The sequence below is a fragment of the Excalfactoria chinensis genome, chromosome 2 (assembly GCF_039878825.1).
Source record: "Excalfactoria chinensis isolate bCotChi1 chromosome 2, bCotChi1.hap2, whole genome shotgun sequence".
NCBI classification, from domain to species: domain Eukaryota; kingdom Metazoa; phylum Chordata; class Aves; order Galliformes; family Phasianidae; genus Excalfactoria; species Excalfactoria chinensis.
The window spans coordinates 9,485,544-9,498,427 of record NC_092826.1 but is presented as its reverse complement, the minus strand read 5'-3'; the positions used below and the strand labels follow the sequence as shown (position 1 = coordinate 9,498,427).

At 43.6% G+C, this 12,884-nt stretch overlaps 1 long non-coding RNA gene across 5 annotated transcripts in view; it reads left to right on the top strand.

Annotated features, from left to right (window-relative positions):
- Positions 1-12,884, top strand: part of LOC140248636 (uncharacterized) — a 243,151-nt gene that overhangs the window by 127,774 nt on the left and 102,493 nt on the right. For all 5 annotated transcript variants that reach the window (XR_011902869.1, XR_011902871.1, XR_011902872.1 and 2 more), the window contains exon 3: positions 1,061-1,149. This is a non-coding gene — a long non-coding RNA (uncharacterized lncRNA). The remainder of the gene's footprint in view (positions 1-1,060; positions 1,150-12,884) is intronic.

Here is a 12,884-nt window from a genome sequence, read left to right as displayed (position 1 = left end):
AAATACATTGTCTCTCATTCTTCTGATCAACACCACGGTGAAGAGCCTACCTCTGTCTTCTCCATTGAGCTGAACGAGCCCAATAGCCTCAGCCTACCTAGACAAGTCCTCCTACCTGAGACAGCTTGGCACTTCTCAACTGAACTAATTTGTCCATCTGGTTTCTTTGGCTTCTAATAACATGGACTTTCTCAGAGGTGGGGGTCAAACCCTGGCAGATAAAATGATGAACTGAATTCTGCAGAAAAAAATGCAAAGAAGTGCATTTTTAGGATTATGATTGTCTCACTTACTCATCTGTAAAGCAAGCTTTTACTTGCCTCTGTTCTTTCTGTGACTGGTGATTGTTCTGGAGTGCTAAGACGGGTGCCCCAAATGCAAAGCATGATCAAACCTCGCTGACTGTGTTTACTGTTCTGGAGGAAGCACTGTTCCTGGCTGCCATGTATTCGGGAATTGTAGATATATATGTATATATGTACATACACCGTACTGAAACAGAATACACCAAATTTCATCTTATACTGCCAATAGTCAGTGTGTGAGAGCTTGAAAGGACACCAGCAACCTATATTCTTTAAGATCCAAGAGCCTTGGGAAAAGGTCTGTTTTTTTTTATATTGTACTAATTTCAAAGATGCTGGCTTTTAGTGCAGCAAAGGTTTAAAATAAATTAAAAAAAGGAAAGGAAAGGAAAAATGGAAAAAGGAAAGGCAGAAGGACCTGTATATTGATTTTGAAGGCTTTTTGCTTTTCTTTTAGTGCTCTATTCAGGAAATAAGATGTGACTATATATGGGATAGGAATGAAACCGCATATCACAAGCCACTGTCAAGTTCATGAGGTGGTCACATTGAAAATATAGTGAAAAATGTATTCTCGCCTTCCTTGCCCATAGGAGTTCTGGTTGTGGCTTGCCATTGTAGTGTGAAGATTTGCATTTTAAAGCTGGCGGTTTTCCTTTTTACTCTTCCACTTCCTACCAGCTAATTCGGTGCTGTGCTAATTGTGATTCTGGAATGCAAATAAATTCACCTGCTTGTTTTTCTTTCAATTTCAGGTTTTCTAACTGTGGAAGCTTTCTGGAGGAGCTGTGCGGTGTGCTGCTGACCCCAGGCAGGGAGGGAGGAGGAGCTGCAGTGTACCTCTGTGAGTTGCATTAACGACGAGAAACCATTTATTCCACCCTTCACAGCAAAAATCCTTATCCCTCTTGCTTTTTTATATTATTATTATTTTTATGTCTTCCAAGATGGGATATTTCTGGTTAAAATCCTTTGTATGCACATCAAGGTCATGCTAAAAAAAAACATCGTCTTGAATGCAGTTGCACAGATAAATTCAGTCTGCTGCAGAATTCCTGCTTAGTTTTTCACATTTTCTTTCTTCAGTTCCTTGCGAGATACCTATTTTATTTCTTTTATTTACTGTCTCTAATGGTTTTCCCACCAGACTTCTTGTTGTCTCTTTTTGCATTCTGTAATGCTTTATGTCAATCTGTGAGAATAAAAAGCAGTAATTGCTGGAAACTGGAGGCGACCATTCCTATGTTTCAGGTTTGGCCTGCATTGTTTTCTGGTGTTTGGGCTAGTTCTGAACCTCACACCATACGCTGCTATGTGTCCATGGTGATGCTCCTTCTGGGAAGATGAACCCAGAAAGCTTCAGGAAGCTGAGGAAAGGAAAGGGAAATAGAACAAGAAGAAGCTGGCAAGAGTTTAGCTATGTAGGTTGCTCTGAAAATAACGCCTCCTATTTATTTCCATGGAAACTACAACAGATACAAAGATCACAAAAACACTCTTTGATAGATCAAATTCTCAACTACAAAACACTATTGTTCAACACAGACACCATCATTAGCTACGCGTTTTTGACAGCAATGAACAAGAGTCTGCATGCTGTGCTCACAGCAGCACTACAAGTCACAGGGGTGAAAAAAACACTGTAGGAGCAATGCAAAGATAAAAGGACACTTCAGACAGGGAACTGCAAAACTGCATAACTAGAAACTGCTGCTGTGTGCGTCCAGAGATACATACTGCAGCTGGGTCTGGTTGAATCACATTGTGGTTGCTCTGGCATTCATGTGGGTAATGGCGATAATCATTCTGTGTGGTGATGAGTTTTGTTGTTTGGTTTTTCTTCAGTGTAAAATTAACAGTCAAATTGCATTGGTAGGGCAGCAAGCCTGGTGGGGCTTTTAACTACCCAGAATCTGGGGACAAAGGAGGAGAGGAAAATGGCTCGTCCAGTTCAGTAGCCATGCCTGTAACAACACAGGAGTTCAATGCAAAACACACAGTCAGATGCACAGATCCACCTGGGCTTTGTCTGATAAGTGGCATCTCAAAATGAAACACAATGCTGAAGGGGTTCTGAAACTGAGTCTTTGAAAAGGGTTTTCATAAGGAGTAATGTGAACAGAAATGGCTCTTTTGTGGTTCTGCACATTCCAAACATGCCAGGACTGTTCCTGTCAAGGATGGGGTTTGGGTTTTTTTTACTGTGCAAAATATTTGCCACAAACTGGCGGCTGAAATAGTGTAAAATAAATGAGTTACAAAATCATTACGGTATCATTAGTGGAAACTATGAGGCTTATAGTTATGCTGGCTGCAGAGTTTCACCCTGATGTCTACGCTACTGTGTTATTGGGATTGAAGCAGCACTTTTGTCTGTTAAGACTACCTCAACATGGATGATTTAAAAGCAGAGCTCTAACTGTTGGTTATCCAAAACTTGGACAGACAGGGTGCAATAGACTTTTTCCATGTACAAAAGGAATTTATTTTCAGCTAAGCTGCTGTTCAGCATGAATCCATTTAGCGCCATTGCATTTATGTGGACATACATCATCTTTGCATCATGACAGCAGGCATGACACATTTCCACAGATCTCTGAGTACAGAAATGCTTCAGGTGTTCTGGTTTTAGACAGGCTGCATCAGGTTGGTTGTACACTTAGATACAAACAGGATTTAAATGGATTTAAGAGTTCCCACAGGCAGTATGACTGTGCCTTAAACCTTGAATGATAAAATGATAGAATCATAAAATCATTTGAGTTGAAGAGACCCTAAAGTCCATCCAGCTCCAACCCGCTGCTGTGGGCAGGGTTGTCAACCACCACCAGATCAGGCTGCCCAGGGCCCCATCCAGCCTGAATGTTTCCAACAATGGGGCATCCACAGCTTCACTGGGCAGTTTTCCTTAACTGTGCTTTAACTGAAGCCTCACATGTGGTGAAACACTAGATATTTTATGCAGACCTGGTCTGTTTAATGGATGTCTCATTCATAAGCCATCATGTCATGCTTTTTTAGGTCTGTGTGATGATCCTTTTGCCATACTCCTATGTGCCATGTGGGTAGCAGGAGCCCATGAGTGACTGAGAAGGCCATGGCCAAAGGTGCTCTTGCACTCATGTAGCAATCACCTCCCTAACTGTAAACTCCAAGGATTACAGCTGTAAGCATGTAATTAGGTGGGCTTCAGCCCCTCAGAGACACCCCGCATAAGCCCTGGGCACTCTTATCAACAGCAGCGCACTGACCACCCCAAGCTTTTGCTTTTCAGCATGTTTGGCCATAGCACAAGTGCAGGTAGAGGGTAAGATGCAGAAGGTGAGAAAGTGTCTCTTTGAAAGTGGTAATGAAAGAGACACTGTTGGAATTAACCTTCTGGCTTGATTTTACTAAACATGAATATGGTCATTTAGTGATGAACGACTACTTGCAGGAGCAGGAGTGGTATTGGGATGTGGTGCCTGAAATGCTTTCCCACCCTCAAACTCATGCTGGTGTTATAGGGGCGGGAATCATCTTGGATGTCTATGAATGGAGGAACTTTTATCACTAGGGCTGTCATCAAATGCTGTGCTTGCAAGGCACAACGAAGGAAGAGCTTGTATTAACTTGATATTCAATCTAATTCTTCTCACCTGAGAGGGGTCTGGTCTTGCAGCCTTCATCTTGCCATTTTGGGTTTGTTTCCTTAAAAAAAAATGAAAAAGTCTTCACTACTCCATCCGTGCTTCCAACCACAAAAAAAGGAAACAAAAGGTTGGAAGGTGCAGTTAACAACAAGCTGTGCTTTTACTGAGCCTGTCTTACGGTAAATGGTTCTAAAGTAGATTTTGCTCTGGCCCTTCAAGGTCTCTGCTTTGGAAATATTTGTTGTTGTGAAACTGTAGCGAGCTTTACAAGTGGTAGAAAAAAAAAATCACTTTTATAACTAAATAAATGTGTTTTCCTAGCTAGTCATACAGACAGATAAGTGTATGTTTGGAAAATTTTTGTTTCTAACCAAAATAACTTCTCCGCTGTGTTATCTCAAGTGGGAAAACAAGCGGACCTTGAATTGCATTTTAATATTGACTTCACCCATTTAACAGCTACAAAAGATTACTTTGAGATGCTCTGTTTTCTTTCTCTTGGCATGTCCTTATTCAGTATTTTGTGCTTCAGAATCCCTATTTCACCTCATTCTGGTGATTTGAGAGTTTTGATTGAAAGGGCAAAAACAGATGAAAAGTTTTGTGTCCTCAAGAAGGCTATGGCAAGTTATGCAGTGCTGAAGAACTGCTGACATCCTGTAGAAGAGCCAGTTTTTGACAGCACAGGAAGTAGTTAGCACCTCATTTGACATCCTCACATCAAAGCTGGACAGTAGGCTGGTCGAGATGTTCTGTTAGAACCACAAATTATTGGGCTTCAGGCTGAAATCACTGGATGAAATTCTGTGGTCTTTATTGGGCAGGAAGTCAGACAAGATCATTTTACTGGTTTCTCTCATCCTTTAGTATTTACGAATCATATAGTCAGGGTTTGGGTTTTTTTGGTTTTTTTTTTTTTTGAGTTTCCATGAAAAATTTGCATTGGTAGTATGCAGACAACAAAACTGACCCATTCTGTCATCTTTACATCCTCTTGTTTTGCTTTTGAATTGTCCTGTAAGGAGGATGAAATTGGACTTGTTATTCAAATTTCAGTATGGGTGGCAAAAAGTAACTCCTTGATTACTATGGACATCCCATGACTACAGGAATGAGTGATGGCCAGTGACAGCCCTGATTTAACAAACATCTGAGGATCAACTCATCACTGCAGAACAGTTAACAACGGTCTCATCTGTGCTCCCAGTGGGAGTTGTGCACCATGTGATCCCGAAGCAAGGCAAAGACAGATCGAAAAGCAGCATGCTAATGGCCACATACTTTGTTTGCAAGCTGCCAAAGCTGGGGCTACAGAAGCCAGCAGGAAAATAAGAGACAGCTTAGTTGCCTGTGTAGGAGTTCCTGAACTCCAGTCCTGTACCCTACCTTGCTGCAACAGAGAAACTGAGAAGCAGTGCTCTAGTTGGAGATAAGAAAAATAATGTGGCAGAAACAAGTTTTGAAGCAAAGCTGTGCAATATATGATGAGTCAGTCTGACACACACACAAGGCTGCTTTCTTGACCTCCAGAGGCCTCTTCCAACCTTAACTATTCTGTGATTCTGTGTCAAAGGTTACCCTAAAATCTACCGGCACCCATGACAGGGGTATAGACAGCCTGCAGGGCCGCTATCCCAAAAGGAAAAGAAAACAGGGAAAGAGAAAATAAATACAGCGGCAGCGATCTAAAGAGGCACACTATTTTACTAAATACTGTATCAGAATACAGAATAACACAATATAATGCAATATAATTGGAATTAAGGCTAACAAATCAAGTAAAATAAGAGAGAGTGAGTCCCAAAACCGAGAGGCCTACTGTAACTCTAGGCGAAACGGCTGGAACGCTTCCACACACTCCCCCATGGCTGGCAGGATCCGAGAGCGCGAGTCCAGCACTGAAGTGAGATTATATAGTCCTGGTCATTTGACTGACCGTGGTGCTCCCTGGGACATGTAGTCTTCTTTCTGTGAGCAGCAGATTCGTCAAATTTATCTATGCTTAACATGATGTTATGATGTGGAATACTGATAGCAAAATTACAACACAGCAAAACCATGACATTCTGTCACTTTGCCAAATGTCACAGGACAGCCTGTATCCACATAGCATCAACTCTCCAGTTTTCTGTACTGGGTGATTACAGCCAGCTGAATATTGGGAATGGTCTGTATGACTACTGCTCTACATTCAGGAAGGTGCTAGTTGTCATGAGCCAAGAGCATGTGAAGGAGCAGTATAACAGTAGTAAGAATGTAATCAACAGTAACTGAGAATATTCCCTTGAACTGTCCAGTACTAATGATATAATCAACCCTTTAAGGGCTGTCTCTGACAATTATAGCACTGTGCAAACAAACAAATAACAAAACACAAAATAATGCATTTGTGGTATTTAAATACATTGTGGTATAGTTGGAAATGAATTCAGGTTCAGTCTCAAGCCTAAGTGGGGCTATCTTCACAACGCAGAGTCAGGGAAGTTTAATAGCTCTTCATACATAATAACGGAATGTGAGCTCTTGATGGAGCAACGAGACAGAAAGGATTTCTCTAATTCTGAAGAGCAAGTAGATACATGGAAGTGATGCTGCCCTTTGAAGACAGAGTTGCAGGTGTCTGTACTTGAAGAAGGATGGGGAAAGGCCAAGAAGTATTTCAAGGGGAGCCACGGAGTGACTTGACATTGCAAAACCAGAACTCCTTGATGTAAGGCTTAAGGAGCTAAGTTTATTTATTTGGTTGATAGGGAAGAAGTCTGAGAAGGGGTGACTTGACTCCCAAGTCTGATGGAAGAAGCTTTGGTCAGTGGTTTGATGTGCAGAATGAACCCTTAGAAGCCTTATGGCTTTCCAGATTTTGGAGAAAATCCCAGTGTCTGCCTAGGGTCATCTGTGTGCTTTGCAGCTTTATTCTAAAATATTGAGCTTATTATGTAGAGATGTTGGGTGAAGGGGAGTGATCTGCAAGTGAATGCAGGGTAGATCATTTCTGTCATTCTACCTTTACATTCAGAGTGCTGACAATGCTGAACACCTTCCTCCATCCATCCCAGAGATAAGGAAATTCTCTAGTGCATGGCATGGTTTAAACTATTGGATCAAAAGACATTGAGCCATCTTGATTTAAGGGAATTGCCTAAAATAGGTTAGTTGCCCTCTGATAATGTCTGTTTCCCTACAGAAACTATGAGGGGAGGGCAGACAGCTGGTTGAGATGTCTATTCCTACACTCAGATTGTCTGAAGCTGAATGAGATTAATCCCCCTTGCCGCTACATCTGCCTCTATGAGTCAGAAGGAGCTATCAGAACAAAGCACCCAGTGATGATCTGTCTGGCGCAGTCTATGCTGCAAATAATACAGAGACTGCAGTCAGCTCTCACAAGCTGAGTGGTCCCTGGAGGTCCCATGCTGAACCTGACCCACTTGCTGGGCTTCACTGATGTGGCATCAGGCACTCCACCCACCTGTCAGACAAATTATAGGACAGAGATCTAAAAGTAGGCAAGCACAGGGGAAGGCAGAAAGCATCAGGACTTTGTTAAGAACAAATCAGAATATTTTGATCACCATTAAAGGCAAGCTCGCCTTCTGTAGCTTTTCCTTTTGGGGGATGCTCAGAGAGAAGTAATGCATTTGGAGAGATTTTTTTTTTTTTCAGGCTGATTAAATGGATGAGAGGGGGGAAATGCAGCTTGGTTGTTGAGATGTGACTCTTGCAAGTGTTTTTGACTAGACAGATTTAGCTGAGTTTCTGTAATGAACTCTGATTCCCAGGTCCCTCCCTGCCTCTCAGCTTCTCCATCCATGCCATGTTGGAAAGCTGCTATGAGCGGATGTCCTTGTGGCTAAGCTCCAGCACTGTTAGTGACCTGGTGTCAAGGCACTGCTTTCATCCCAGGCAGAAGCCTGCCTTCCTGGTGGTGGAGGGAGGGCTCTTGCTATCAGCTATCAGCAGCATGATTCTTCTAACAAAGGTCCCCATTTGCAAGCAGGAATGTCAGTAGTGGAGGCTTCCAATGAAGCCATCGCTATGCCCCTTGAAGGTGATGCGCCCCCTTTGCAGTAGCTTCAGATAGAGATGCTGGCAAAATTATTTACATTAACAAAGAAATACTGTCTTACAGTGAGTAGGAATAAAGTCCTAAATCTGTGGGCACTGAGAATATGATAGCAGCAGACTATTCACATAGAACCATAAGCAGTGACACCTTCCCAGAGATTTGGTTGGGAAAATGATGCTCCAGGGCTTCAGCAGAGCTAGAGAAAACCGTAGCCATTACTCCTCATCTCTGGGCACTCCTTGTTTTGCTTTTTATTTCTTCTTTCATCTGAGAGAGCAACAGAACTAAAACCCTCTTTCACCTATTTGCCATTCATTCACTGATGGGTGGCCAAAGGTTTTGTGTTTATTTTTACACTTACAGGATAACAATGCTCTTATGAATCTAACAGTCACGGAATATATTCAAGCCCTCTGAAAACCTTGTCATTATGGAAAACATATGAAAACGGTGGCTTCTCTGGAAGAAGTTTTTTATCCCTTAATTTCATTCTCAGTTTTGAACAAATATATTTCACGGAACTGGAAAAGCTGTGATTTCTCCCCCTTGCTTGCTGCAGTGTTTTTTTTTCTCAAGATGTTTATTCACACATGCAGATTTTCATAACAGCAAATATTTTTGGATAAATGAGTGGATGGCAAATCAAAGGAGATGGTGAGCAGGAGCCAAAAAAGCTGAGTTTTGATTACTGTTGATTTTGTTCTAGTTTCCTTTTTATTTAAGCAAAATGGCATGGGTTTCACTTTGACCCACTTTCAAACCTAATTAGTGAATGAACAAAGAATGGGAGCTGTGCTCATTTGAACTTCAAAAATGCAGCAGGTCAAGACAGGAGAGGCCAGTAACAATCCTGCTCTGATGGTATGCTCAGACTTGAGCATTTTACTGCATCTTACCATTCTTCTGTGTTACCAGTAGCAAATTTCCAATGAGAGGAAGGAGATGATGAAACAGGTACTGCCAGCACTCCTCTCTTATTTTTTTCTTGACTCTCCTTCAGGTGACAAGCAGTGTGCATCTCCACAGTTGTAATGGTGGCATCTGGTGCTTTGTTTTTATGTAGGGCACATCCATGCAGATATGTGGGGACAGGCAGATGGGTGCTTGTTGTGGTCTCTGAGCTCTGGAGCCTGCCATTAGTGCCAAGGTTCAACTAAAAAGCTTTGCTCAGAGGAAGGGTATGTTAACTGCAGTTAGCAGCATCATAGCACAGTTGCAAAACTCCCAGAGAAGAACAAGGTGACCAACAGCTTTCTTGGTTTGGGTAAAATGAACGTCTGTCTGACTGTGATTAATCCAAGATCCAATTGCTAAGCCATTTTTCTCCACAGCAGCTCTGCCTTTCTACTGGCAGGGAAGACATGTCAGAAGCTTCAGACAGATTTGGAAAATTCAGCCCCATAGCTGCTATCCTTTCGAGGAAGCAGCAGGAGAACCATGTTTTATTGACCTGAAGAAATCACTGCTACTCTATTGACCGTGATGGATTTGGATTGCTTTAGGCCAACCAAGAAGCTGACCTGCTGAGTGTGTCAGAGGCAGCTGGTCTCTGGCTGCCTGATGCATCCCGCTAGAAGACCTTGTTTTCAACTGTTTAGAGGTTGGGAAAACTTAACTGTTTCAAGTTAATCTTTGCACACAAGAAAATGATTGCTATCAGAACAGTTCACTTTCTTACGACTTCGGCATTTCCAGTTTCATTCTTACAGTGTCAGCAGCAGCTCCCTTCCTCTCATGAATCCTTCCTTGTTTTCTTGTCCTCTCAGGAACAGGGAAGAGTTAACCTGGTGGTGCAGCTCCTGAGACCTTCCCCATAGGCACCCATAGTCAGTGTCTAGGACAGTCTCAATGCTTCTTTACAGAAAGGGTAATTAGGTACTGGAATAGGCTCCCCAGGGAGGTGGTTGAATCACCATCCCTGGATGTATTTAAGAGCCGTTTGGGTGTGGTACTCAGGGATATGATTTAGTGGAGGGTTTTTAGAGATAGGGTACTGGTTAGGCTGCGGTTGGACTTGATGATCTTCAAGGTCTTTTCCAACCTGGGTAATTCTATGATTCTATAAGAAAAGAGGGTATCCTTGAATGGTTCATATCTTGAAGTGTTCTGCATCTGCCTCTTCTCCCCATGGGACTGAGATATTTGGTAGTGTTCTGTCCTTATTCCCATTCTGATGAGAGGAAATAGAGCAGCTATAGAAAAAGTCTTGGGCACCAGGTCCAAGTCCCCACCTCACCCTGGGGTGCACCAGGCCCAGCACTGCCACCTTGCAAGGGGAGGGGTTATCCTGCTCTGCTCTGGGCTGTGCGGTCTCACCTCGAGCATGGTGCATGTTTGGGTGCCATAATGCAAGGACATAATATTAGAGATTGTCCAGAGGAGGGCTGAGAAGATGGGGATTTACGATTCTAGAACACTGGTACAACTGCCAGGTGTCCAGAGAAATCCTGCTGGTGGGGCTGGCCATGTCACCTCAGGCTGCCTTGTCTCTTGCCTTCTTGGGACCCTGTAGACCCATAGTATTGAGATGGCACTGAGATGCTGCCTCTACCAGGTCAGCAACCAAAACAACACTACTCACAACTGGAGGGAGGTACAGCTCTGCTTTGCCATTTTGGAGCTGCCTAGAGTTTGTGCAGCTCCACAGACAAAGCCTCTCCTACTTGCTCCCTGTGCCTGACCAGTGGGCAGAGGTATGAATTCCCTGTTCCCTGCCATTTGCAAAGAGAAAGTAGTACACATGGACTGACTCTGGCACTCCTTCCTGCAGTTGGTGAAGGTGGTGCTGCTTCCAGCTGCTCTGTCTGCTTCCTGCTCTCTAATCGAGGCAACAGAAAGGACCCAGCACCTGTGATCAGCCCCTTCCTCCCAGTGGTTTCTTCGGCTTCTGCATCAGGTTCATACTAGGAACCAAATGGATAAAGTGCAGTGTGAGGTCTGCATAGTGCTGTGGAAACCTGGTGTAGGAAGATGGGAGTGAGGAGGATAATAGACTAAGCCATCACAGATACTGGTGCAGTGGAAGGTGAAGCAGCCCCTCACTGCCCATGCAGCAGTCAATTTTCATGGAGCCATGTGATTCAAATAGCAGAGGCTTGGGGGAAATTTTCTCCTGCCTTTTGGCACTTCATTCTGCCCTGCTTGGCAGCCATCACTGGATATGCTGCCTCTTGCCAAACCTATTCATAGATGCCTAATCTTCAGCATCCCACCATCTCAGTGTTGTGGACTTTCTACCAGGAGCCAGATATGTCAACACCATTATACAAGTGGCTTCTGAGTGTCTTGTGCATGGCCAGGCAGTGAGCCTGTGGCTGAGCAGGTGTTGAAATCCAGCTCTCCCAAGCTTTGGATTGGCAGCCTTTCTGCCAGAAAATCCTTCATTTAACTAAAAACCAACCCACTTCAGGGAACTGAGTAGGAAGGAAATTTCTGTGTGTTCATGCACCCCTTCCAGACTCCCTTCACCTCTTCCCAAAGGTATCTGCTCCCAGGGAAAAGACACTGAAATATTGCTCTGTGTTGATACCTCTGATAGCATGCACTGCAGAGAAGAAGGTACAAAATGCCTTGATTAAAGCTCAAGATGGGTCATGCATGTTTGCAAACTGCTCCTGCACAGCCCTATCACTGGCTCTTACCTGTGGGAGTCTGTCAGGTGTGGCAGCAGGTTCCTGTACCACCCCTTGCTTCTACTTCAAAGCAGGAACACGCTGCCCTGGAACAGACTGACCTTTGACATAATTCTCTCTTTTTTTCCCCCTCAAGCCAAGGAAAGCTATAACACCCTTAGCTGTGTGTCAGCTCTCCTTGCAACAGTGACAGTGCTGTTGTGCTCCTGGCATTAAGTGAGAAATCAATGTTACTGGGGGAGCAAACTCCCAAACAGGTGGCAAACACACACACGTATTCTTGAACTGGAGCAGGAGGTACAACGTCTCCTTCAGACCCACTGATGGGAGAGGAGATCTCATCATGCTTTGTTTGTGCTCAAAGCGCGGCTGTCCGGAGGATGGTGCCCAAATAGATAAGGCTCTGGGCACAGATGTCTGCTTTGATTATTTCTTGCCTTTTGCTACAAACCATATGGCAGTGCGGGCAGCACAGATAGCTGGCAATCAAAATTCCTGGGCTCCTTCCCTGACTTCACCATTTGCTCACTTAATTTCCAAAGCAGTTTTCATACATCAGCTAAACTTGCCACCTTGAGCCCCCACCTGGCTTTAAAACAAGAGCTCTCCCTCGTTACTGGAGGTGCTTTTAAAAATATTAACCACATCTTGCTCTGCTATCACAAAATTAGATGCACTTAATGCTTGTAAACTACTTTGGCACCAACAGATAAAAGGCGCTACAGACAGGTCGCTAATTAGTTTGATTAAGTAAAGCGCCTAAAGTTTGCCATAGCTGCTGGAGAACCACAGGCTGATCCATCTATAACCCGGAGGAGTAAGATGAATTAGGTATGATAAGGATTGTTTGGTTTCTGGTCTGTCAACCAGTGAATGAAATGACTCCGTGTTTATATGCCAGGTCACAGAGAAAAGCTTCTTGTGATTGGAAATGATTAGGCACGCTGGTGATTAATGTTTCCAGTGCTCTTTGATCCAGAGCTGCCAGTTGGAATGAGCCTGGCTGCACAGAGACATCCCGACTGCCTCTTAGCAAATGTGCACGGGGTAGAAAATTGAATGAAAAGGAGGGTGGAGGTGGGAAGGTTCTGCCATGAGATATGCTGAATTTCCATCAGAGACTCCAGGGTTGCATTCTCTGAACCTTCTTCTTATTCCTGGAAGTCAAGGCAGTTTGTGACTTGTTTAGTGCTTGTGAAGCGTATTCATTTTAAAGAAAATGTTTGGGAAGATTGCCAAGTTGTCTAAA